We start from the raw sequence: 27,318 nt of genomic DNA, 5'->3' as shown, positions 1-27,318 counted from the left end.
GTAAGTTCTTTATAAATTTTGGATATTAACCTCTTATCAGATGTATCATTGGTGAATATGTTCTCCTATTTAGTGGGTTGTCTTTTCATTTTGTTGATGGTTTCCTTTGCTGTGCAAAACTTTTTAGGTTGACACAGTACCATTTGTTTATCTTTTCTTTTGTTTCCCTTGCCTGAGGAGTTATATCAGAAAAAATATTGCTAAGAGAGATATCTGAGATTTTGCTACCTATATTTTATTAGAGGATTTTTATGATTTTAAGTTTTACATCTAAGCCGCCTATCCATTTTGAATTTCATTTTGTATATGGTGGTCTAGTTTCATTTTTCTTTCATTTTGCCTGTAGCTGTCTTCCCAACACCATATATTAAATACTATCTTTACCACATTGTATGTTTTTGCCTATCAATTATTTATTTATTTATCCCCCCCCCCCCCCCCAAGTGAATGCCTTGATAATGGACCAAGTTGGACATAGTTTAATCTCAAGGACACAGGACAGAGACCTGCCTGCTGGTCGCCTTCTGGAACTTTACTTACTGAACATAAAGCCACATACTTAACATGGATGGACAGGACTGCCCATGCTGGGGACCCTGATGTCCAGCTGTCACAAAAGGTTCATGGAGCTTCCCATGTCCCTTAGGCCACTTTGCTGAGATGGCCTGTAGAGCGAGAGGCACCGGATTCTCAAACCACCAGGGCGAGCCCAGACGGGTGGCTCAGTGGTTGGAGCGTCATCCCTGTGCACCCAAAGGCTGCAGGTTTGAGTCCCTGCCAGGGAAAATGAGGGAGGCAATCTCTCTCCTTTCATCTCTAAAACCAGTAAAACAGATCCTCGGGCAAGGATGTAAAGAAAATTAATAAACAACGGCAACAAACAATACCGAGGTGAGCACTAAACCCTAGTGGGAAGGCTGAACCTCAACCACTCCAGCTGAACTCATCTGCTCAGCTTTTTGGTCCTGGAGCCCTTCCCTCCTGCCCCGAGAGGTGCAACAATGTGGTGCAGGTGCAGCAATGCAGTGCAGGTTCAAACACTGGGCATCACCAGGCCTCTGCCTCATGCTCCTGCCGTGAAGTGATTTACAGAGAAGGGGCTGCCATGTGTCCTGCAGGCCAGCTCCACTTGAGGGCACAGAGGGCTTTCTGCTTAGCACAGCTGATACCTACAAATAACACCAAGAGACATGCAAAAACTGCGAGAACTGGATGTGAGAATGGGCGTGGCCACAGGGGAGCTGCCACATGGGCTCCAAGTCCAGGCATACAGGGCCTAGAGTTTCTGCTTTCTGGCTCCCCTCTCTGGATTCACAGCTGGTTCCTTGTTAGGCACCGAACAGTCTTGTGGCTTTTGGTCCAAACGGGGCTCTTAGGAGTCTTTTTACATCTTTTTATCGGTCTGTGAAGAGCTAAGTTCAAACGCAGGAAACGGGCATGTCTCAGGTGCCAGAACATCGGAGAGAAAGTGGATGGCACTAGCCATGCCTTCAAATAGTGAATAGGGTCTGTCGGGGATGTGGCACCCGTGGTGGGGCACCATAGTCCAGACACCACTCTACAAACTTGCAAGTGCGGTAGAAGTATTTCCTGTCCTTGGTGAGGGGATACAGGGATAGGAAGGAGTAGCCATTGCCAGCCGTCCTCTGGCTGAGCCTGTAGCCTTTGCGCAGCAGGCCTCACTGCCAGATCATGTCACACTCCATGGCATCCTTCAGGTACTTCTCAGTGAACACCTTCTAGGCTTGCATCAGCATATGGATGACCCCCGAGGCCTTGTGGCACCAGTGGACCAGTCAGTCTGTTTTGTTGCTTAGAGACGAAGGGTAATTCCTGGAGCAGAAGCGCTTGTGGCAGACATAATCAATGCTAGACTTCACCATCTCAGCCAAGGTTCCGGTCCACTTTTGCTGCTGGCTGCATTAGCATGTAATAAATGCCAGCCATGCCATGGGTGGCCCCCACGTACTGCTTCTTGTGCCACTGGTACAGCAGGGGGCAGCACTCAGCCTTCCTCTCCTCCCTCGACAGAGCTTGCCGGACTCAATAATAGCAGTGACATCTTAACCAGTTTGGCTCAGTGGATAAAGCCCCGGCCTGCGGACTGAAGGGTCCCAGATTCGATTCTAGTCAAGGGCTGTACCTTGGTTGTGGGCACATCCCCGGTGGGGGGCTGCGGCTGATTGATGTTTCTCTCTATCACTCTCCCTTCCTCTCCGTAAAAAAATAAATAAATAAATAAATAAATAATTAAATAAATCAATAAAATATATCTTAGCAGTGACGACCTCTCTAACAGCCGACTCTACCCTGCCGGCCATAAGTTCTGAATCTTGGCAGACAATGGATCTCTGGAGCTGCAAAAGTATTGCGATGCACTCCTGGGACTCGCACTTCTGAGTTTGTGGTCACCACTGCTCCCAAAGCCAGCGGCCCAGCATCTGTCTCCTCAGAGGAACGTGACCCTGTAGCCCAGGGGTCTTCAAACTACGGCCCGAGGGCCACATGCTGGCTGCAGAGGAGTCTGATCCAGCCCGCCAGGTTTTTTGGGCAGTGAGCGCAGCCGAGGTGTTACAGTTCGACCTGCATATACACTGTCACTGCACGGCCACTCGGACCCCTCTGCCTCTTTAAGAGCACAGTGCCTGCTGGGGCTCAGAGCGTGTGACGTGCCGCCGCACAGGCACGTCTGTGCTGTGCTGCACGGCAATGATGTAAAAAGGTGCCCGCTTCACCCCTGGCAACGTGGTGTCTGTGTGCTGTGCCTGCCTGTCAGTGAGGTTCTTTTCCTCTCCCTCCACTGCCTTCACCAAAGGTCGGTCGAAAGTGCCATAGAAAGAAATTTTTGCCAGATGGGGGGTTTCTGCCCGATTGGGGGGTGGGGGGTTGGTGACTCATATGAAAATTCCCCTTTGGGGGGGGGGGGCGTTTGGTGCTGAAATCAAAATTCTGCCAGTTGGGGGGTGGGCAGTGGGGGGTGGTTGGGAGGTCAGGGCTTCGGTGCTGAATTGCCGATATGGAAAATTCTGCCAGTTTTGGGGGGAAGGTGTTCGGTGCTGATATGTGAAATCAAAATTCTGCCAGGTGGGAGGTGGGGGGAGGTTAGGGGTTCGGTGCTGAATTGCCCATATGGAAAATTCTGCCAGTTTTGGGGGGAAGGTGTTCGGTGCTGATATGAGAAATCAAAATTCTGCCAGGTGGGGTGGGGTGGGGGGGGTGGGGGGGGACTTGGACCAAGTCTCTTTGTGGAAGAATTGAGACTGACAGCATGCCGCCCCAGCCAACAGCCTTTTTTTTTCCATGAGGCAACCCTGATCGCATCTTCCTACTAATATAGCCAGGCCCATTCCAAACCAGAAAGTCAACTCCAGTGTAAAAAGACGATTAAAGCCTTTTAAAGGGGTTTACATTAAAAATTTTATATGCATTTTGCATTTCCTTTTCAGTGTTCACATGCTGATTCCGAACATATCAATTTGGCCGTTATATAGGGAGATATAACCGAACCCCATCAGGGACTGAGCTGGTCTGCTTAGAAAAGCCTGCAAGAGGTAAGTGTCCACATCGGGGGCAGAGACCTACTAATGGGAGTTCATACACTGTGTGTGTGTATATATATATATATATACACACACTCACACACATATTAGTATTTTACTAATAGCAATTTGGAATCCCTAGGAAACAATGATGTCAAGAAAAAGAAAAATTGACTCCGAGTGTAGGATATTCAAAGAACAGTGGACTTATGATTACTTTTTCACGTGGTACAAAGAAAAAGCTGTGTGTCTGATATGCCAGAATATAGTTGCTGTGTTCAAAGAATACAATTTGCGACACCACTATCAAACTCAACATAAAGATAAATATGATTGTTTGGTCGGAGAAGTGAGAAAAGATAAAATATTAAAACTGAAACATACACTGACAACTCAGCAAAATACTTTTGTGAAGCAGAAGCAGCTAAATATTTCATCACTGCGGGCAAGTTTTCAAGTTGCCAAGCTAATAGCGCGCAATGGCAGACCATTTGTGGAGGGAGAATTTGTTAAAGAATGCCTTCTTTCTGTTGCCAAAGAGATGTGTCCAGAGAAGGCCGATTTATTTAGTACAGTGAGTCTTTCAGGAGCTACAATGACACGAAGGATTGAAGAAATGGGAGACAATTTGCAGCACTATTTGCAAAACTCTGCAAAAAAACTTTGCTATTTTTCCTTGGCACTCGACGAAAGCAATGATGTTCGTGATTCTGCCCAACTTCTCATTTTTATGCGTGGGACAAATGAGTATTTTGAAGTCACAGAAGAGCTTGCTGCACTGCAAAGTATCAAAGGTACAACCACAGGAGTGGATATATATGAAAAGGTTTGCCAAACTGTGAATGGTTTGGAGCTGGACTGGGCTAAACTAGCCAGTGTGACAACTGATGGTGCTCCTAGCATGGTGGGGTCTAAGAGAGGAGTAATTGCTCACATTAAACAAGAGATGGACAAACATAACCATCCTCATCCAATTGCCACACTGCCTCATCCACCAACAAGCGCTGTGTTTTAAATCACTGAAGTGGGACTCTGTTATGAAAATTGTGGTATCTTGTGTTAATTTCATTAGAGTTCATGCACCAAACCACAGACAATTTCAGGAATTTTTGTCTGAGCTAAATGTTGCCCATGAGGATGTTCTGTACCACACAGAAGTCCGTTGGCTGAGTAGAGGGAGAGTTTTGAAATGTTTCTATGACTTACTTCCGCAGATTACAGCTTTTCTACTTTCAAAAAACAAAGAAGTACCAGAGCTCAATGATGCAGAATGGAAATGGCACCTTGCCTTTCTGACAGATATAACAGAGCTACTCAACAGTTTCAATCTGCAACTTCAAGGAAAGGGGAAGCTCATCTGTGATATGGCATCGCATGTGAAAGCATTTGAAGTAAAATTAGGCCTTCTCATCAAACAAGTAAAGGAGGAAAACTTCAGCCATCTCCCAACAATTCAAAACCTGTCAGCGGACAAACCATTGGTTGCATTCCCAAAGAAAACATGTGTGGATTCACTGGAATTGTTGCAAAAGGAGTTTCAATTTAGATTCAAAGAGCTTCATCTCCATGAACAGGACATACAGCTTTTTCGTAACCCATTTTCTGTTGAGATTGAAAATGTCCTTACAATTTACCAAATGGAACTGGCTGAACTGCAGAATTGTGACTCTCTGAAAGACGCATTCAAGTCAAGTAGCCTTCTGAATTTCTATGCATCTCTCCTCTCTGAGACATATCCAAATATCAGGAACCATGCACTCAAAATGGTAGCCATCTTTCGTAGCACTTATGTCTGTGAACAGACTTTTTCAAGAATGAAACATCTGAAATCTCCAACCAGATCAAGATTAACTGATGCCCACTTGCATCACTTGTTACGACTAGCAGTGACAAATATGGAACCGGACATTGACCATCTCATTAGCCAAAAGCAGGCCCACAGTTCCCATTGAAATACTGGTAAGTGATCTGTTTATTTATAAATGTTCTTCATTTTATTTATATTGTATTTGTTACCTTTTTGCGAAATAAGATATGTGCAGTGTGGGTAGGAATTAGTAGTTCATACAGTCCGGCCCTCCAGCTCTCTGAGGAACCGTGATCTGGCCCCCACTTTGAAAAGTTTGAGGACCCCTGCTAGCCATTCAGATTCCGAAGAGTCCTCTTGATGTACTCCACGGACTGCAGCATTTTGGTCTGGTCACACGTCACCCGGTATAACTGCAGATACAGCAGGGTTATGCCTGTCCAGCCAGTATAAGCAGAGCAATGTGGGTCCTCTGTCTACAGCCCTTCTTCCATTTGCTGTAGCAGATCTTTGATTTTAGTCTGGATCCGCCTTGTGAAAGTGTGAATGATTTTCCCTTCGTCGTGAAACGGAAGGCCCAGCTCGTAGGGGGCAGCGGCCTTGTAGTCCAGGTAGGGGTTGGGGAACGTGTGCTCCTCCATCTCCACGTAGGCGCCCATGTGCAACCTGAGCCGCTTGGACATGGTCTCGCCATAACCACACACTTGGCCCAGCGCCGGGGCCGCGTGGGATGGTGCGCGCGCGGGGCCAAACCTCCGGCGCGGCGGTTGCCCGTGGACCGCTTGAGGACCCCGTGGAGGCCAGGCTTCCTTTAGGACAGGGGTCCTCAAACTTTTTAAAGTGGGGGCCAGATCACGGTCCCTCAGAGAGCTGGAGGGCCGGACTGTATGAACTACTAATTCCTACCCACACTGCACATATCTTATTTCGCAAAAAGGTAACAAATACAATATAAATAAAATGAAGAACATTTATAAATAAACAGATCACTTACCAGTATTTCAATGGGAACTGTGGGCCTGCTTTTGGCTAATGAGATGGTCAATGTCCGGTTCCATATTTGTCACTGCTAGTCGTAACAAGTGATGCAAGTGGGCATCAGTTAATCTTGATCTGGTTGGAGATTTCAGATGTTTCATTCTTGAAAAAGTCTGTTCACAGACATAAGTGCTACGAAAGATGGCTACCATTTTGAGTGCATGGTTCCTGATATTTGGATATGTCTCAGAGAGGAGAGATGCATAGAAATTCAGAAGGCTACTTGACTTGAATGCGTCTTTCAGAGAGTCACAATTCTGCAGTTCAGCCAGTTCCATTTGGTAAATTGTAAGGACATTTTCAATCTCAACAGAAAATGGGTTACGAAAAAGCTGTATGTCCTGTTCATGGAGATGAAGCTCTTTGAATCTAAATTGAAACTCCTTTTGCAACAATTCCAGTGAATCCACACATGTTTTCTTTGGGAATGCAACCAATGGTTTGTCCGCTGACAGGTTTTGAATTGTTGGGAGATGGCTGAAGTTTTCCTCCTTTACTTGTTTGATGAGAAGGCCTAATTTTACTTCAAATGCTTTCACATGCGATGCCATATCACAGATGAGCTTCCCCTTTCCTTGAAGTTGCAGATTGAAACTGTTGAGTAGCTCTGTTATATCTGTCAGAAAGGCAAGGTGCCATTTCCATTCTGCATCATTGAGCTCTGGTACTTCTTTGTTTTTTGAAAGTAGAAAAGCTGTAATCTGCGGAAGTAAGTCATAGAAACATTTCAAAACTCTCCCTCTACTCAGCCAACGGACTTCTGTGTGGTACAGAACATCCTCATGGGCAACATTTAGCTCAGACAAAAATTCCTGAAATTGTCTGTGGTTTGGTGCATGAACTCTAATGAAATTAACACAAGATACCACAATTTTCATAACAGAGTCCCACTTCAGTGATTTAAAACACAGCGCTTGTTGGTGGATGAGGCAGTGTATGGCAATTGGATGAGGATGGTTATGTTTGTCCATCTCTTGTTTAATGTGAGCAATTACTCCTCTCTTAGACCCCACCATGCTAGGAGCACCATCAGTTGTCACACTGGCTAGTTTAGCCCAGTCCAGCTCCAAACCATTCACAGTTTGGCAAACCTTTTCATATATATCCACTCCTGTGGTTGTACCTTTGATACCTTGCAGTGCAGCAAGCTCTTCTGTGACTTCAAAATACTCATTTGTCCCACGCATAAAAATGAGAAGTTGGGCAGAATCACGAACATCATTGCTTTCGTCGAGTGCCAAGGAAAAATAGCAAAGTTTTTTTGCAGAGTTTTGCAAATGGTGCTGCAAATTGTCTCCCATTTCTTCAATCCTTCGTGTCATTGTAGCTCCTGAAAGACTCACTGTACTAAATAAATCGGCCTTCTCTGGACACATCTCTTTGGCAACAGAAAGAAGGCATTCTTTAACAAATTCTCCCTCCACAAATGGTCTGCCATTGCGCGCTATTAGCTTGGCAACTTGAAAACTTGCCCGCAGTGATGAAATATTTAGCTGCTTCTGCTTCACAAAAGTATTTTGCTGAGTTGTCAGTGTATGTTTCAGTTTTAATATTTTATCTTTTCTCACTTCTCCGACCAAACAATCATATTTATCTTTATGTTGAGTTTGATAGTGGTGTCGCAAATTGTATTCTTTGAACACAGCAACTATATTCTGGCATATCAGACACACAGCTTTTTCTTTGTACCACGTGAAAAAGTAATCATAAGTCCACTGTTCTTTGAATATCCTACACTCGGAGTCAATTTTTCTTTTTCTTGACATCATTGTTTCCTAGGGATTCCAAATTGCTATTAGTAAAATACTAATATGTGTGTGTGTGTGTATATATATATATATATACACACACACAGTATATGAACTCCCATTAGTAGGTCTCTGCCCCCGATGTGGACACTTACCTCTTGCAGGCTTTTCTAAGCAGACCAGCTCAGTCCCTGATGGGGTTCGGTTATATCTCCCTATATAACGGCCAAATTGATATGTTCGGAATCAGCATGTGAACACTGAAAAGGAAATGCAAAATGCATATAAAATTTTTAATGTAAACCCCTTTAAAAGGCTTTAATCGTCTTTTTACACTGGAGTTGACTTTCTGGTTTGGAATGGGCCTGGCTATATTAGTAGGAAGATGCGATCAGGGTTGCCTCATGGAAAAAAAAAGGCTGTTGGCTGGGGCGGCATGCTGTCAGTCTCAATTCTTCCACAAAGAGACTTGGTCCAAGTCCCCCCCCCCCCCCCACCCCACCCCACCTGGCAGAATTTTGATTTCTCATATCAGCACCGAACACCTTCCCCCCAAAACTGGCAGAATTTTCCATATGGGCAATTCAGCACCGAACCCCTAACCTCCCCCCACCTCCCACCTGGCAGAATTTTGATTTCACATATCAGCACCGAACACCTTCCCCCCAAAACTGGCAGAATTTTCCATATCGGCAATTCAGCACCGAAGCCCTGACCTCCCAACCACCCCCCACTGCCCACCCCCCAACTGGCAGAATTTTGATTTCAGCACCAACCCCCCCCCCCCCCCCAAAGGGGAATTTTCATATGAGTCACCAACCCCCCACCCCCCAATCGGGCAGAAACCCCCCATCTGGCAAAAATTTCTTTCTATGGCACTTTCGACCGACCTTTGGTGAAGGCAGTGGAGGGAGAGGAGGAGAACCTCACTGACAGGCAGGAACAGCACACAGACACCACGTTGCCAGGGGTGAAGCGGGCACCTTTTTACATCATTGCCGTGCAGCACAGCACAGACGTGCCTGTGCGGCGGCACGTCACACGCTCTGAGCCCCAGCAGGCACTGTGCTCTTAAAGAGGCAGAGGGGTCCGAGCGGCCGTGCAGTGACAGTGTGTATGCAGGTCGAACTGTAACACCTCGGCTGCGCTCACTGCCCAAAAAACCTGGCGGGCTGGATCAGACTCCTCTGCAGCCAGCATGTGGCCCTCGGGCCGTAGTTTGAAGACCCCTGCTTTAGGAGGACAGGCTCGGCGGGGGAGTGCGTGGGAGCCTCTGCGGGGCCGAGGGCCGGCACATTTGGCCACAGCTGGCGCTCTCCAAGTGGTGCCCACCGGCCCGATGCTGCCCAGGCAGCGGGGCCCCACGGGGAGCGCTGGGAGGCTCGAAGACTGTTCACAGCCGCCGGCCCAGTCCCTTCGCCCACCGCCGATTCAGCGAGCCTCCGGCTGGAAGCACCACCCGCAGGCCCGCAGTTGAGCCCTTCCACTATTCTCGAGAGAAGTGGGCTGCCGCGAGGGGTATTTTCTCTCAGGGAAACCTGGAGCGGATTCGCCTTCATCCAAGGCGCCCGTGATCCCCCGGCGAGCCATCACCCCCCCCCCCCCCCCCCCCCCCCGCCCCCCCCCCCCCCCCCCCCCCCCCCCCCCCCCGCTGCATTTTCTCCCGCCAGGCGGGGCCGCAGCCTCGGCCCCCAAGAGCCCGCCATCAGGGAGCAGCTCTTTGTTCTTGTTCAGAAAAAATATTGCCTCTAAGAAAATACTGCCTTTCAATTATTAATTGAGCATATAGGTGTGTGTTTATTTCTGGACTCTTTATTTTGTTCCATTAACCTATATGTCTGCTTTTATGCCATACCATGCTGTTTTGATTACTATGGCCTTGTTGATATCAGGTAGCTGATTCCTCCAATTTTGTTCTTTCTCAAGATTGCTGAGGCTGTTCTGGGTCTTTGTGGCTCCATATACATTTTTGGAATATTTGTTTTAGTTCTGTGAAATATGCCATTGGTATCTTGATAGGAATTGTGTTGAATCTATAGATAGCTTTCTAAAGATTCTAATTCTTTCTATCCCTGAACATAGTATATGCTTCACTTCTATGTAACTTCTTTAATTTCTTTCCTTGGTGTCTTATAATTTTCTAAGTACAAGTATTTTACATCCTTAGTTAAATATATTCCTAGGTATTTTTTAAAATATAGATTAAAATATTGATTTTTTTTAAATTGATTTCAGAGAGGGGGGGGGGGGGAGAGAGAGAGAAAAGCATCAATGATGAGAGAGAATCACTGATTGGCTGCTTCCTGCACACCCCGCACTGGTGATCAAGCCCACAACCTTGAATCAAACTGTGACTTCCAGGTTCATAGGTTGACACTCAACTACTGAGCCATGCTGGCTGGGCTTCCTAGGTATTTTTTTATGCAATTGTAAATGGGTTTGTTTTCTTCATTTCTCTTTCCCATAGTTCATTATTGATATATAATAAAGAGGTAATATGCAAATTGACCATCACATTGTAACACCATCACAAGATGGCTGCCCTTCCCAGTCCCTCCCCTGGCTCCACTCCTGATCAGCCTCTCCCACCCCAATTGAGGGTAGGGTGGCTAGCCAGCCTTCCACCCTGCCACAGCCCCTTACCCAGACTGGCCATGCCCCCACACTTTTCTGGGGCTGGGGGTACCTCAGGTAGGCTGCAGGCACTGTGTTGGTCAGAGGCAAAGGTCCAGGCTGTCCTGGCCTAGAGTGTCTAGAAAACCTAGCATTACCAAAGACCAAGACCTAGTGGAAAGGTCCCTGCTTATGGCTCGAAGTGCCAGGAACCTGTAACCCTCGTGTCTGCACACCAAGCCTTAGGACACACCACCCCCATGGTGCCTGTGGGTGAAAGGGAGAGAGCAGGAAGCTGGGGTGTGGAGCTGGGAGGAGCCTGGAGTCTTCTGGAATAATCTGCCTGCGGAGGTTGCTGTGACCCCTCGCTCAAACTTGGTCAAAGCCCCTGGTCAGCTCTGCTGCTTGCCTTCCAGGTACAGCTAGCCCTGAGCTGGCTGGTGTTGCGCTCAGAGAAGCAGTTGTCATTGGGCTTAATTAATAAGAGAAATCAAGGAGCCCAGAGTAAATATCCTCCCAGCCCCTTCCTATGCCCCCGGAAGAGGAGGGTTGGGGATGAGGATAATGGAAAAATGCTGTTTTGCAGTTTATAATGAAAAGTTGCCTGCTATATAGAGAGGAGAGATGATTCGTTTCCAATAACACTTGGCATGTTCCCTGTCCCATTCCTGAAACTTGACAGCACCTAGGAAAGGTGTGTCTGCACAGCCATGTTGGCCTGGCTCCTGAAATGTTGGAAGAAAGTTTGAGATGCATTGATTAAAAAAAAAAAAAAAAAAAAAAAAAAAAAAAAAGGGTAAAGATTGAAAAACAACACGTTTTATTTAAATGGCACTATAAAATGCAGATTACAGCATCTGATTTTGTCTTCTGTTTTGATTTTGAGGCAGAGAACAAATAGGTTCATGGGAAAAGCAGAATAAAACAAAGGGAAAGGGAGGATTCTGTCCTCCACAGCACTGAACATTGTTTTTTGTTTTGCTTTGTTATTTTTTCTTCTGTTTTTCAAGTCATTATATGCCATTTAAATCACTTTATGAATTAGGTAATGACTGCTTCCTCTACTAAGAGCAAGCAGCAGTGCCTTTCATATGAGTTTCATACATTTAATCCATTCAAATGGAGCATACTGAGTGGAGAAATTGTATGTGTCATCATAAAGGCATTATGATGCTATATGGGTAAAGATCTTATTTATTTTGCAATTTAGAGAATGTAGACAAAACAGGCATTGAAAATGAATGTGCATGCTTAAGTACATGACTTTATTTTAATCCATAATGACAAAACGACTGGTCACCAGGAGGTGCATTGATGGGTTCCGTGGTGTGGTGGGTCTGGATGAGGGTGTGTGGTGTGGGCCAGGGCCAGGGGACCTGAGGTTGAGCCCCCTGCTCCGGCACCAGGACATGAGGCTGCATCCCTTGCTTGGTGGTGCTTGATGGGGATGGGGCCGGCTGGGTCTTAGTGTCGCCCAATGGGAGTGAGGCTGGCTGGACACTTCTATCATAGAGAAAAGGCAAACAGCAATATTAAAATATTTCCTCTAACTAATTTCCTTTTAATGTGCACGAATTTCATGCACCAGGCCACTAATTGATATATAAAAATGTAGCTGATTTCTGGATATTTACTTAAAAAAAAATAATAAGTCTCTATTATTCAGATTATTACAGGTGTCCCTATCCCCTCCCCCCAAAAAACCTCCCCTCCACCTGATTCCCAACCTCACCTCATGCCCTTACCCCCACCACTGTCTTCATCCATAGGTGTAAGATTTTTGTCCAATTCCTCAGACCCCCTTCCCCCTGAGAGTTGTTAGTCCAATCCCTTTCTATGTCCCTGATTCTATTGTATTCAAGAGTCCATTTTGTTCTTCAGATTTTTTATTCACTTGATTTTTAGATTCACTTGCTGGTAGGTATGTATTTGATGTCTTTTTGTTGTTCATAATTTTTACTTTTACCTTTTTCTTTTTCTTCATCTTCTTAAAGAATACCCTTCAACATTTCATGTAATCCTGGTTTGGTATTGATGAACTCCTTTAACTTTTTCTTGTCTGTGAAGCTCTTTATCTGACCTTCAATTCTGAGTGATAGCTTTGCTGGGTAGAGGAATCTTGGTTGTAGGTTCTTGTAGTTCATCATTTTGAATATTTCTTGCCACTCCCTTCTGGCCTGTATAGTTTCTGTTGAGAAACCAGCTGACAGTCGTATGGTATTCCTTTGTAGGTAACTTGCTGTTTTTCTCTTGCTGCTTGTAAGATTTTCTCTTTGTCTTTTGCCCTTAGCATTTTAATTATGATGTGTCTTGGTGTGGTCCTCTTTAGATTCCTCTTGTTTAGGGTTCTGTGTATTCCTGGACTTGTAGGTCTATTTCTTTCACCAGGTAGGAAAAGTTTTCTGTCATTATTTCTTCCAGAAGGCCTTCAATATCCTGCTCACTCTCTTCTTCTGGCACCCCCAAAAAATCCAGATGTTGGTACACTTTAAGCCATCCCGGGGCTCCTTATGCTATCCTTACACTTTTCATTCTTCTTTCTTTTTGCCTCTGGTTGGGTGATTTTTGCTTCCTTATATTCCAGATCTTTGGTTTGATTCTTGGGGCATGTTGATCTATAGTTGAATTTCTGTATATTCTTTATTTCAGACTGTGTATGCTTAATTTCTGGCTGGTCGTTTTCCATTTTTTTGGTATTCTCATTAAGGTCCTTGAAGGTCTTACAAAGCTTCTTGGAGGTCTCATCAAGTTTCTCAAAGGTTTTTAGAAGATTCTTATAAATGTGATTCTGAACTCTGTGTCGTCCAGTAGTTTACTTTCCTACATCTCTCCCATTCGTGACATGCTTCTGTGTCTCCTCATTTTGGCTGCCTCCCTGTGTTGATGGAGTGGCTTTGTGTGGTTGGTGACCTATAGGTGTCAGTAGCTCAGCTTCCCCAATCACCTGAGGTGGTCGCTTTTGCTATATCCCTTTGTGGGTTGAGTGCAAAGTCTTGGTGTAATTAAGCCTTGATTGCTGTTGGCATACTGGGAGAAATTGACTCCAGGCCAATTGTCTGTGAGGACTCGCTGTGTCTATAAAGGAAGAACTGCTGCACTGGAGACACACCTTGTTTCAGTGGGGCTTTGGTGCTCACTGAATCTGTCTCCCAAATATGTCACTCATGGGTGTGAGGGGTTAAAACTGAGCGCTAGGAACACTGGCATCTGGATCTCCAATGGGGTGCAATTCAGCTGCTATCTGTGGCCACCCTGCAGGAACTACAGCAAGAACCATAGTCCTCTCCTCCTTTGCTAGGTTAAATTGCAACTGAGAGGGCCATTCATATGCAAAAGCTGCTGCTCAGAGATTGGGTGTGTTTGTAGGTTGTGAGGGGCAGAGTCTCAAGGCAGAGTCTCAGGGCATCACTAGGCTGGGGTGTGGCTAACAGCGATGGCTGCCCATCAGCCGCCTCTCTGATCCACGTCCCTGTGTCTCCGCGTCTCCCCATGTCTCGCACCACAGCACACCAAACAAATATTCTTTTTTTTTTCTTTCTTAAAATATATTTTTATTGATTTTCTGAGAGCAAGGGAGAGAGAGAAAGAGATAAAAATGTCAATGATGAGAGAAAATCATTGATTCAAACAAATATTCTTGCGCAAAGCTCTGCAAGCAAGCCACCCTCACTTTCCAACCTGATGGCAGACAGTCTAACCTCTCTCCAGAAACTGGATTTCAGAGAGATCAGGAGCTTGTCTCTTCAGGTTGAAGAAAGCAACGCCCTCCGCCAGCCGGGATCTGCTGCCAGCCCATGTCGCGTCTGCACCCCCCTACCTCAGTTTTTCAGCACTTGTGTCCTGAATTCTCCCCTTTCTCTTTCAGTCTAGTTGTAGGGCTTCCTTTCAGCCAGCTTTCCCTTGGGTTTAGGGTGATAGATGTTTTATTTTATAGTTGTATTTTTGAAATTGTTGTGCACGGAAGCAGATTAGATGTGTTTACTACACCGTCATTTTCGTCCTGATCCTGGATATTTACTTTGTATCCTGCTAAATTTCTAAATTTATTTATCAGTTATAGTAGTTTTTTTTTTGTGTGTGTGTGGCAACTTTAGGGCTTTCTATATGCATTATTATGCCATCTGCAAATAATGACAGTTTTACTTCTTTTTTAATTTGGGTGCCATTATTTATTCATCTTGTCTGGTCACTGTGGCTAGAACCTCCAGTAGTCCACTGAATACGAGTGGTGAAAACAGGCATCCCTGACTTGTTCTTGATCTTTTAAAAACAATATTTATTATTGAGAGTATTTTTTTCCTATGGCCCCCTCAACCCAGTTTCTGCCCTGCCCCAGGACTTTACCACCCTATTGTGTGTGTCTATAGGTAATGCATAGAAGATCATTTGTTAATATCTTCCCATCTCCCATTCCCCCCTTACCTCAGATTTATCAGTCTGTTCCATGTTTCCATGCCACTGGTTCTATTTTATTCATCAGTTTATTTTGTTCATTAGATTTCTTGTTTGTTTATTTTGATTTTTAGATTTAATTGTTGATAGCTATGTATTTATTGCCATGTTATTCCTCCTCCTCCATCTCCATTTCTTAAAGAATACCTGTCAACATTTCATGTAATCCTGGTTTGGTGGTAATGAACTCCTTTAGCTTTTCCTTGTCTCTAAAGGTCTTTATCTGACCTTCAATTCTAAATGATAGCTTTGCTGGATAGAGTAATCTTGGTTGTAGGTCCTTGCTATTTATCACTTTAAATATTTTTGCCACTCCCTTCTGGCCTGCAAAATTTCTGTTGAGAAATCATCTCACAGTCGTATGGGTACTCCCTTGTAGGTAATTAACTGCTTTTTTTATTGTTGCTTTTAATATTTTCTCTTTGTATTTATCTCTTGACATTTTAATTATGATGTGTCTTGGTGTGGGCCTCTTTGGGTTCCTATTGTTTGGAACTGTGCTTCCTGGACTTGTAAGTCTATTTCTTTCACCAGGTGGGGGAAGTTGTCTGTTATTATTTCTTCAAATAGGTTTTTAGTATCTTTCTCTCTCTCTCCTTCTTCTGGCACCCTCCTAAGGCAAATGTTGGTACACTTGAAGTTGTCCCAGAGGCTCCTTACACTATTTTCATATTTTTGGATTATTTTTTTTCTTTTTGGGTTTTTTTTTTTTTTTTTGCTTTCTCATATTCCATATCATTAATTTTATTCTCAGAATACTCTACTCTACTGTTGAATCCCTATAAATTATTCTTTATTTCAGTTAATGTAAGCTTAATTTATGACTGGTTCTTTTTCATGTCTTTGAAATTCTCACTAAGATCCTTGAAAATCTCATTAAATCCCATGAAACTCTCATTAAGATCCCTGAGCTGCCTTGTATCAAGTAGTTTGCTTACTTCCATTTCATTCAGTTCTTTTTCTGGAGATTTCTTCTATTCTTCCATTTGTGACATCTTTCTTTGTCTCTGAATTTCAGCTATCCCTGTATTTTTATTAGGCAAAGCTGCTATGTCTCCTGGAGTTAGTAAAGTGGCCTTGTCTAGTAGGTGTCTTGTAGGGCTCAGTGGCTGAGCCTCCACAGTCACTTGAGCTGGGTACTCCAGGTGTGCTCCTGTGTGGGCTGTGTGCAGTGTTGTTGCTATTGGTATCACTGGGAGAAATTGACTTTCAGGTCAGTTGGCTGTGAGGACTAGTTATGACTACAGTAGAAGAGCTGCTGTGCAGGAGATACCCCTAGGGAGCAGGACTTGCTTCAGAGGGGCTTTGATGCTCAGTGTTGCTGCCCCTTGAGTGTGTTGTTTGTGAATTTGTAAGGTTGTTATTTGGTACTGTCTGAAGCTGCCAACAGGTGCACTGGCTCTGGGACCTCCTGGGAGGTGTAAAGTCAACAACTGACTGGGGCCACTCAGCAGGAGCTACAGAAAGATCTACAGATGGCTGCTACTTGTACAGGACTTGGAAATGCCCTGGTAAGGCCAAGTTCTGAAGCAAGTCAGGTTGGTGCTAGTGCTGGGTCTTGGGTCTCCTATTGATAGGTACGGAGCATGCTGATACCCACCGCTGCTTGTGTGAGAGATATTAGGCAAGTTTGAAGCCTGAGCCAGGACAAGCCATGTACATGGAAAAGTTGCTGCAAAAAGCTTAGGTGGGGCTGAAAATTAGATGGGGTGGGGTCTCAGGGAATCACCAAGGCAGAGGAAACAGTGTGAGCCATGCTGATGGAAACTCAGAAATGGCTGCCATTCAGCTCTGTGGTAAGGGAGGTCCCCGCACAGGAACCTGTGAGCATCCCTTTCTGGGAGAAAGCTGCCCCTGAGTTCCTGCCCCTATTCCAAATGATCCAGTTCCTCTCCGCATGTCCTGGATCTCCCAAAGCTTCCATCCCAGTTCTGGAGCCCAAAGGGAGCAAGTACAGGAAAGCTCATGTGCCAGCCCTGTAATAGGAATTGCCTGGGCCTCCAGCAGCCTCGGAATCACTCAGCCACAATCCCCACTGGTTTTAATAGCCCAAAGTTACAGGGATTTTTTTTTCAAGCTCTGGAACCTTGGGATAGGGTTTTGATGTGGGATCCCTACCTCTTCAAGGGAGGCCTCCACAGCAGAGATACCCTCCTGATTAAAAACAACAACACCACCTCATGTGGGTGTCAGACCAGCCTGCTCTGTGCCTTTGCTCCTCCTATTTTGATGTGCTTTCTTCTTAACTTCTCTAGTCTTGTAGGACTTCCATTCAGCCAGATTTCAGGCAGTTCTGAATAATGGTTGTTTTGTATTTTAGTTGTAATTTCAATGTAGTTGTGGAAGGTGGCGAGTACTGGTATTTACGTACTCCATCATCTTGGTTCTCTAAATTTCATCTTGTTCTTGATCTTAAAGGAAACAACTTATAGTTTTTGCCCATTGAGTCTGATGTTGGCTGTGGATTTTTCATATATGGACTTTATGACATTGAGGTATGTTCTTTGTATCCCCACTTTGTTGAGAGTTTTTGTCACAAATGCTTGCTGGATTTTATCAAATGCTTTTTCTGCATATATTGTGATCATGTGGTTTTTATCCTCAATTTTTAATGTGATATTTAACATTTATTGATTTGTGGATTTTGTACTACCCTTGCATCCCTGGAATAAATTACACTTAGTCATAGTGCGTGATTATTTTAATATATTGTTGGATCTGATTTGTTGAAGATTTTAGCATCTGTGTTCATCAGGGACATTAGCCTATAATTTTCTTTTCTTGTTGTGTCTTTATCTGGTTTTGGAATTAGGATAATGCTGGTTTCATAAGATGAGCTTGTGTCTTTTCTCCTCTTGAATTTTTTTGAATAGTTTGAAAATAGGTGTTATTCCTTCTTTGACAGTTTGGTAAAATTCACTTGTGGAGCCATTTTGTCCAGAACTTTTATTTGTTGGGACATTATTTTTATTACTACTTTAATTTCAGTAGTTATAATCTGTATATACAGATTTTCTGTTTTTTCTTGATTCAGTTTTGGAAGATTGTATATTTCTAGGAATTTATCTCTTTGCCCATATTGCCCAATTTGTTGGCATATAGTTGTTCATAACATTTTCTTATAATCCTTTGAATTTATTTGGTAACAGTTGTTACTTCTACTCTTTCACTTCTGATTTTATTTATTTGGGCCCTCTATCATTTTTTTTTTTTTTGATGAGTCTGATTAAACGTTTGTCAGTCATTTTGTTTATTTCTGCTCTAATCTTTATTATTTTCATTCTTCTACTCACTTCGGGCTTTATTTTTATTGTTGATGTTTGGCTCCTTAAGGTGTAGGGTTAAGTTGTTTACTTGAGCTTTTTCTTGTTTCTTGAAGTAGGCCTGCAATGCTATGAATTTCCCACTTAGGATTGCTATTGCTGTGTCACATATGTTTTGTGTTGTGTTCTCATTTTCATTTCTTTCAAGGTCACTTTAGATTTCTTCCTTAATATTATTGTTAGCCTACTTATTGTTTAGCAACATGTTATTTAGCGTATATATTTTTGCATGTTTTTTAGTTTTTTTTTCTTGTGATTGATTTCTATTTTCATACCACTAGAGAATATGCTTGATATGAAATCAGTATTCTTAAATTTATTAAGACTTGTTTAGTGCTCTAACATGTGGCTTATTCTAGAAAATGTTCCATATGCACTTGAAATAAATGTATATTCTTCTGCTTTGTGGTGAAAGCCCTAAAAATATCAATAAAATCCATCTAATTTAGTGTGTTATTTATGGCACTCTTTCCTTATCAATATTGTATCTGAAAGATCTATATGTTGATGCCAATGGGGTGTTAAAATCCCCAACCATGACTAGCTTACTGTATATCTGTCTCTTTATGTCCATTGAGATTTGATTTATACATTTGGGCATTTCAGTGTTGAGTGCATATATGTTTACAAGGGTTATATTCTCTTGTTGGATTGATCCCTTTGTAATTATGTAGTTTCCTTCTTTTTAAAAAAAATATATTTTATTGATTTTTATACAGAGAGAAAGGGAGAGAGATAGAGAGTTAGAAACATCGATGAGAGTCATTGATCAGCTGCCTCTTGCACACCCCCTACTGGGGATATGCCCGCAACCAAGGTACATGCCCTTGACCGGAATCGAACCCGGGACCCTTCAGTCCCCAAGCCGAAGCTCTATCCATTGAGCCAAACCGGTCCCGGCATGTAGTTTCCTTCTTTGTCTCTTATTATGGCCTTTGCTTTAAAGTCTATTTTGTCAGATATAATTATTGATATCCCAGAGTTTTTTTCATTTCTACTTATAAGAAATATATTTTTATATCCCTTTACTTTTAGTCTGTGTGTATCTTTCAATCTGAGATGGGTCTCTTGTAGACAGCATATATATGAGTTCTGTTTTCTTTAAAAAATTTTTTTTATTGTTTTAAGTATTACATGTAGTAGTACATATATTTCTTTTTTCCTCTATTGACCTTCCCCTAGCCTCCTCTACCCCCTGTCGCATGCCCTCATCTATCCCCCACCCCCTGTGTCTTGTGTACATTTGTTGTGCTTATATGCATGCATACAAGTCCTTCGGTTGAACTCTTTCCCCCCATCCCCAACATTTCCCTGCTTTCCCACTGTAATTTGACAGTATGTTTGGTGCTTTACTGTCTCTGTATTTATATTTTTGTTTATCAGGTTATAATGTCCTTTATATTCCATAAATGAGTGAGGTCATGTGGTATTTTTCTTTCTCTGCCTGGCTTATTTCACTTAACATAATGCTCTCCAGGTCCATCCACTATTGGAACCAGCCGGTATAACAGGTCCTGAAGGTATGGCTAGGACGCTGAGAAAAAGAAAGACAGGAACAGCGGGGCTTCAGGAGGGCTGGAATGCTCGATGGCACTGCAGCAAGTTTATTAAGGATACAATCTCTTTTATACACTAAAGCTGAGTGTTCCTCCAAATGGCTTTCTCCAAGGACATGATGCTACGTGCCAGTTCCTTAAGACTTACGCAGGAAGATATCTAGCTGGAAAAGTTCATCCAGCTGTGCTCTGCTATGTTAATTCAAGGACATGTTTGCAGATTCCAATTTTGCACACACAGCAGAACGAAGGACACTGTTGCTTGACACGTCCCCAAGTGACTCGACTTCTGGGGGAGAGCAGGCAGGGCTACCTACCCTTGCTCCATCCCCTGATTCTCAGGTCGGTAGGGGACTCGGCTCCCAACAGCTCCCCCCTTTTAACTATATATATGCATGCGTGCGTTATCCTTATCTTGATACAATTGTATCAGTTTTATATCGGTTGCTAATTGGTAGATCTGTCTGCATATAATCTTAAGGAGGACCGGCAGAAGCGCACACAACAATACCAGTAGCCTAGTGGTTATAACCAACCCAATAAGGTTATACATTGTGGAGGTTATGGATGGAAAATTATTTTGAAGCTGAGTGATGAAATCTGAGGCTGCCTTAGCAATATCAATGTCTAATTTAGGCACGTGCGCCAATTCCTGAATCTCCTCATGTAGAAGTTGGAGATCTAGAGACGTATTTGCATCTTGCCAAATGTTGGTTAAATGTCGTTTAACATTCTCCCAGGGAAACTGGGTGTCATTGTATTCTTTTGGAGTAATGCAAACCCAATTATATGCTGCATGACAGTGCAGATTCCCTTTAATTTCAAGGGCGACTACCTCATCTCCCAGAATCTGGACAGTGTCATAAAGGGCGTTTAACCTTTTTTCTACTTTCTGGTCCCAATCTTCTTGTACTTGTAAGGCTTTTGTAAAGGATAGCACATTAACATACTCAGCTGTCTGGATAGTTTGTGTTAATGAGATGGCAGATGCAGTAGCAGAGGCTATTAAGGTTACTAATGCAGTGATACCCGCTATAAGCAATCCTACAAACCGTTTCAGGCGGCTTAAGGCCTTCTCTACTTCTCATAGGACTTCCAGACCTGAGTCATCATACCATGCACGAGTAGTGCTTACAGGGAGCATAACAAAGGTATGCTGCTGTAGTATCATCAAGGCCAGAGTAGAACCGTTAATGCAGTTAGTCAAGCTGCAAGAAGGGCAGCTTATGTTGTATATGCTAGTGACATTGTCATACCTCACACTGAGATTAGCCCCTACCAAAAGGACATAAGGATCGGGTACATACCGGTGGTTATAACTATTCCCACTCCCACTAATCACTCCCTGCAGGGTAATGGAGACATTTTCTTTTTCAACAGTGACATAGTCCATGGTGGCAACCAATTTCCACAATTCTTTTTGAAATGTGATGTTGTCTATAGTCCATAGTCCAGCCACCAGGTTCTGGGGGAGAAAGTCATTATCAGTGTCGGCCCAGTCGCACAGCTTTCCCTGGCATACTGTCACATTACTGTGGCAGGTCCTCCACATTAGTCCCATTTCATTTCTAGATGGCCCCAGCCGCAGGCGGTCCAGTCGATCCCTCAGCTTTGCCACCTGACTTCGAGGCATGGCACACACACCGCTCGGGGATTCTCATCTCCTGTTGGAAAAACACAAACATAGCCTCTCTCCCACATTAGTATGGGGTTGGGACCATGCATTTCATTAGTCAATGGGTCTCTCCAATACACCTCAGGGAAAGCATGCCCTGTCTGTGGATCCCAAAATCTCTGGCCCGCTGATCAACCCTCAATGTCAACCTGCAAAAAATTGAGAATAAATATGGTATGGTTAAGGATATTCTGAGGAGTTAGGGGATAATACTCTCCCTTTTTAACTTTAAAAATTTGATTTTTCAAAGTCTGGTGCGCTTGTTCCACATTTTCTTGTCCTTGAGGATTGTAGGCAATTTTATGTTTGAGCTGAATATCATATGTGGAACAAAAATGGGCAAGGGCTCTGTTGCAGTATGCAGGAGCATTATTAGTTTTTATTTGCTTTGGGAGACCTAAGATAGAGAAACAATGTAACAGGTGCGCAATGCAATGTTTAGCGTCTTCGCTAGCCTTGGTGGTAGCCAGAATGAAATGGGAAAAGGTGTTAATAGTTACATGAACATAGCGTGAATGGCCAAATTCAGGAATAGTCGATTGGGTGTTAGTTCTTGAGGATTAACCTCGTAATGCAGTATGGGAAGTATTTGGGGGCATCGCGTGCACGTCTTTATTATTTGTCGTGCAGTTTCTCTGGGAATCTTAAATTGCCATCGGAGGGCTTTAGCTGATTGATGATGGATAGAGTGGGATTGTTTAGCTTGCTCGATATTATCTAGAGTCTGAAGAACACAAACCTGGGTATGTAAGTCAGCTGCTTGATTACCAGCAGCTAGGGGCCCTGAAAGGTTAGAGTGGGCCCGTACATGTCTAATAAAGCAGGGGCTAGACCGGGAATGTAGGATCCCTTGTATATCTTGAAATAGTTGTTGAATGGTGTCAATACAAGTTGAATTAATGTGTCTTATAGTAGTTGTTTTAATAATTTTTGCTATATTTATTATATAAGTATTATTATTATAGATTGATGGGCTCTGTAGTAAAATCTGTTAAGGCATAAATAAGAGCTTGTATTTCTATTGAAATATAAGAGGTTTGATTGTGCTGCTATGAAGCCTGTCAGCAGATGATTGGATCCAAAAACTATGGTACATCTACACAATGGAATACTATGCTGCCATAAAAAAGAAGGAATTCTCATCATTTGCAGCAACCTGGATGGAATTGGAGAACATCATGCTGAGTGAAATAAGCCAATCAATTAAAGAGAAACACCACATGACCTCACTCATTTATGGATAATAAAGAACATTATAAACTGATGAACCAAGAGACAGATATAGAGACAGTAAAGCAACAAGCAGACTGTCAAATTACAGAGGGGAGGGGAGGAAGATCTGGGGAAGATAATAGATCAACCGAAGGACTTGTATACATGCATATAAGTACAACCAATGGACATAAAACTCTGGGGAGGGAGGATATGGGAGGGAGGGAGGGAGGGGGGCAAAAAAAATCAATAAAATATATTTTAAAAAAAGAGGTTTGAAGGATTTTTGCTTCTTTGCTGTAGTATATTTAGTCTTTTTAGAACTGGGTTTATCTGTAAAAATGGTTAATACTTGAGATAAAAATTTTTCTTCTTCTTCTTCTTTTTTTTTTTTTTTTTAATGTGGTTGTTAATACTATTCCCTGTGTTAGAAATAAATCAAGCCCCTAAGCTAGGGTTCTCGGTAGAATATAAAATATTAAGTATTTTGATTTATATGTAGAAGGGTGTGTACACTGACCTTCTTTGCCCTTGGTTTTGGGCAACCTGTAGCAATGTACAGGTGCTGACTGCTATCATGGCAAGGTATCTTTACTTTAAAAATAAAGTAAATTTACTTTTGAATTCATAAGCCACAAATGTTGCCTTGCCTTTAGCTTAATTAAAATGTAGGCGGCCATATATAGTTAGGATTTAATTATTTATAAAACATTGGCTTTTTATGTAATTTAATTTATGAGATTGATTATATTGTAAAAGTTAATCTATAAAGTAACTTAAGTAGGTATTTTTAATTTAAAAAAATAATGGCAAAGAAACTTGTTCAGTAAAATTTATAGGTTTGATACTTTATTGGTCTGATCCAAAAGCATGGCTTTTTGTCTTTCTTGAAATTTTATTGCTGTTGAAAAATTTGCCTATATTTAAGAAATATATTGTTTTTGCCTTTCTTATAGGCAAGAATTTTTATAATATTTAATATATACTTATTAAATTTTATTTGACAAGGCTTTCCATGCAATTTCAAGTATATTAGATCTGTTATAAACAATTTTCCTATAAGAAGAGAGAATAAATTTCTTGTATTACTTCGGGCTCTTGGAGCTTTCCAAGAATTATCTCTGTTAAGGCTTTGAAATTTTAACATGGAAAAAACCATCAAATAAATATTTATATATGATTTAAATATTTTAATATTTGTTATTATTACTTATTATTATCTTAAAATATCAATTAAATTTAGATTAGTTTTTGTATAGAGAATTTTTGGTTGAGATCACAGAATTAATTCTCTTTTTAATTAGATCAATAATAAGCAACTTATTTTGAATTCCTAATTATTAGAGGAAATATATATAACATTTTATTTTTTTTAAAATAAGTTTTTATGTTTTAAGTATTTAATTACTACAATTCTATAATTTCTTTTAATTTAATTTGTACTTTGAATTTTTAGAGCTGGCAATTTAAATATATTTAGTAGTTCTTAGATTAATAATACTTTATATTTCTAAGAAAAATATAAGATATAATCAATTAATAGATTTAATTCTGTCCTCTAGGTTTTTTATGAGGCAAATTTAAACTTTAATTTTTATTTGCCAGTGGTTCTGGGAAACTAGGTTTTGTTTATTTGACTGTAAATTATTATATTCTTTAAGATGGCTATTGGCAGGACACTATATTAACTGTCTGCTGGGGGAAGGGCCTTTACCCTTTCCTCCCTCAACAAAGGATGTAGCCAGTTACCTGGACTACTTAGATCTTTATAATTAATATATTATTTATTTATATTTCATTAATCTCTTTGAGATTCTAGAATCAATTATAATTATTTTAAAGTATTTACTTTGGATAAATTCTATGACAGAGACAAATTTATTTATTTTCTTGAAGGCCTTAAAAGTTAATTTTTTAATAAGGTTCACTAGAATTTTGAAAATTACTTTTTATTATGGAAATGCAAATCTTGTTGTTGGAATTAGCTTGAATTTCTTTCAAGAAGATTTTTTTTTTTCCCCATCATTTTTTTCTCAGGAAAAGGAATCAGCTCTGGGTTTTTCATTTCTGTAGCCCTTGTAAAGAGTTAAGTTTAGTTCATGACCTACCTAATATCCGAAATCAGACGTGTGCTTTCTTTGTCTTATGCTAGCTTTCTCTTTACACATGTACAGATATCCTAGACACATTTTTAAATTTTTAAAACTTTTTTATGGTTAGAAAGGAAAATTTTAATTTATTATACTAGGAGAGCGGGCTTCTATATTGAATCGCCTCATGTTTCTCCCTTCCCCCACATCATGCTTACTTCAGGGGAAGCATCAGTAACAGATCTGGCTGAATTTCTTTTCATGTTTAAAAGATAGACAGATTTCAAATTTTTTTTCTTCCTTTTTGGCTTTCTGAAATAATAACTAATACCCAATTTGGCCAAGATTTGCATTTCCCTGTGAGTTTTCTTATAATTTTTAAACAAGGCATTAAGTAGTTTTATTGCAAGTAATCTTAATGTGGGATAGCAGATAGCCCTGCCCTCTCTAGCTGCCTTTGAATTTATCTGTATCAGAGGTAGTTTCGGCAGTGGAGTTCCACTTATTACAGATTTTAAATTCCATACATATACTAAGATTCTAATTTCAACAATAAATAACATTATTCTGTGATCACATAGACTTGAACATTCACTCTAAAGAGCACTTTCACTTTGTCCCATGCTTTACATGACTGAGCTAGCGGGGCTTCTATATTAATTTCTTCAGCTTTGCCTGTCAGAGTGACAACTGTAAGGGGAACAAATAATCATCTAGAGTTGACTTCAAGCCACCCATCGGCAAACTCCGCTTATGAGGGTCAACCTTGACAGTAGCTATAATAGGCATAGAAGGCACTGGAACGTTGGGCGCCGGTAGTGGGGGTGGTTCCGGCAAAAGTGCCTCCTGTGAAACCTTCTCTTGGGGAGTCGGGCAGCTTTCAGGCCGCTGCTGAACTAATTGCTTTATTAAATCTGTCATGGCCGTGAGCTCTTGCTGTATCTGGTAGAGTTTCATGGATGCCGGGCCACTTAATGACTTAGTAACCGTGACCCCGGCAGCCAACTTAAATTCATCCTTCGGATTGTACCGGGCAGCTTGCTCCGCCAAATCCTCCCAGTCCCCTGGATCTAACTCATCCCTTGGCCTCTGGCCCAAGGGAACTGTAGCCGCGGGAGGAGGGATTTCAGGATAAATCCTTGGAACCTGCTCTAAGGCCTTTATAAATTGATCGTAAGTCTGTGTGGCAGCGGCTTGAACGTTTCTCAAGGTCTCATAGGTCTGCGTCCCCCTTTCTGTCTTTATCGTTACCTCGGGCTGCTCATACCTCGGAGGTGAAGCTGAAGCCCCCAAAGCCGCTAAGGGCGGAGGAGGTAAAGGAATGTTAGGAGGAGCAGATGGAGCAACCAGCGGAGATGGTGGTGGGTCAGCAGGAGGGGAGTCTAAGGATGAAAGAGAGCTTGACTGAGCCCTAAAGCTTTCCCTAGTTGCTTTCTGCCACTTAGTAAGTTTAGTATCTGTGCCAAGGCAATCCTTTATAAGAGACCATAAAGCAAAAACATCTACAGTATCTTCCCCGGCCCGTGAACACTATAGTAATTCCTAATTTCTTCCTCGATACGCTTCCATACCCGAGAGTTGATGGTCCCATCTTCAGGAAACCAAGGACAGACAGTTTGAACAAATTGTACAAAACGCGTGAGCTGAGTCTTATCTACACGGGCACCGCGGGAAGTTAGCAGGTTATACAGCACTTGCACAAAAAGGTCTTTGCTAGAAGCTTGCCCCATTTTACTCCTGAATCTCTAATCCACAGCGTCTACACACAGCTTCTGTCGACAGCACCCCAGCGGTGGCCTTCCTAGAATTTCCCAAGTATCTTCAGGTCTCTGTTTCGGGCGCCACCTACCGGAACCAGCCGGTATAACAGGTCCTGAAGGTATGGCTAGGACTCTGAGAAAAAGAAAGACAGGAACAGCGGGGCTTCAGGAGGGCTGGAATGCTCGATGGCACTGCAGCAAGTTTATTAAGGACACAATCTCTTTTATACACTAAAGCTGGGTGTTCCTCCAAATGGCTTTCTCCAAGGACATGATGCTACTTGCCAGTTCCTTAAGACCTACGCAGGAAGATATCTAGCTGGAAAAGTTCATCCAGCTGTGCTCTGCTATGTTAATTCAAGGACATGTTTGCAGATTCCAATTTTGGACGCACAGCAGAACGAAGGACACTGTTGCTTGACACGTCCCCAAGTGACTCGACTTCTAGGGGAGAGCAGGCAGGGCTACCTACCCTTGCTCCATCCCCTGATTCTCAGGTTGGTAG

At 42.4% G+C, this 27,318-nt stretch overlaps 1 pseudogene; it reads right to left on the bottom strand.

Moving 5' to 3' along the window:
• Nucleotides 1–1,372: 1,372 nt before the first annotated feature.
• On the bottom strand, nucleotides 1,373–6,157 carry LOC118724235 (annotated as a pseudogene).
• Between the last annotated feature and the right edge of the window lie 21,161 nt (nucleotides 6,158–27,318).

The sequence above is a fragment of the Pipistrellus kuhlii genome, unplaced genomic scaffold (assembly GCF_014108245.1).
Source record: "Pipistrellus kuhlii isolate mPipKuh1 unplaced genomic scaffold, mPipKuh1.p scaffold_m20_p_2, whole genome shotgun sequence".
Lineage (NCBI taxonomy): Eukaryota > Metazoa > Chordata > Mammalia > Chiroptera > Vespertilionidae > Pipistrellus > Pipistrellus kuhlii.
This window is presented reverse-complemented; position numbering and strand designations above follow the sequence as displayed.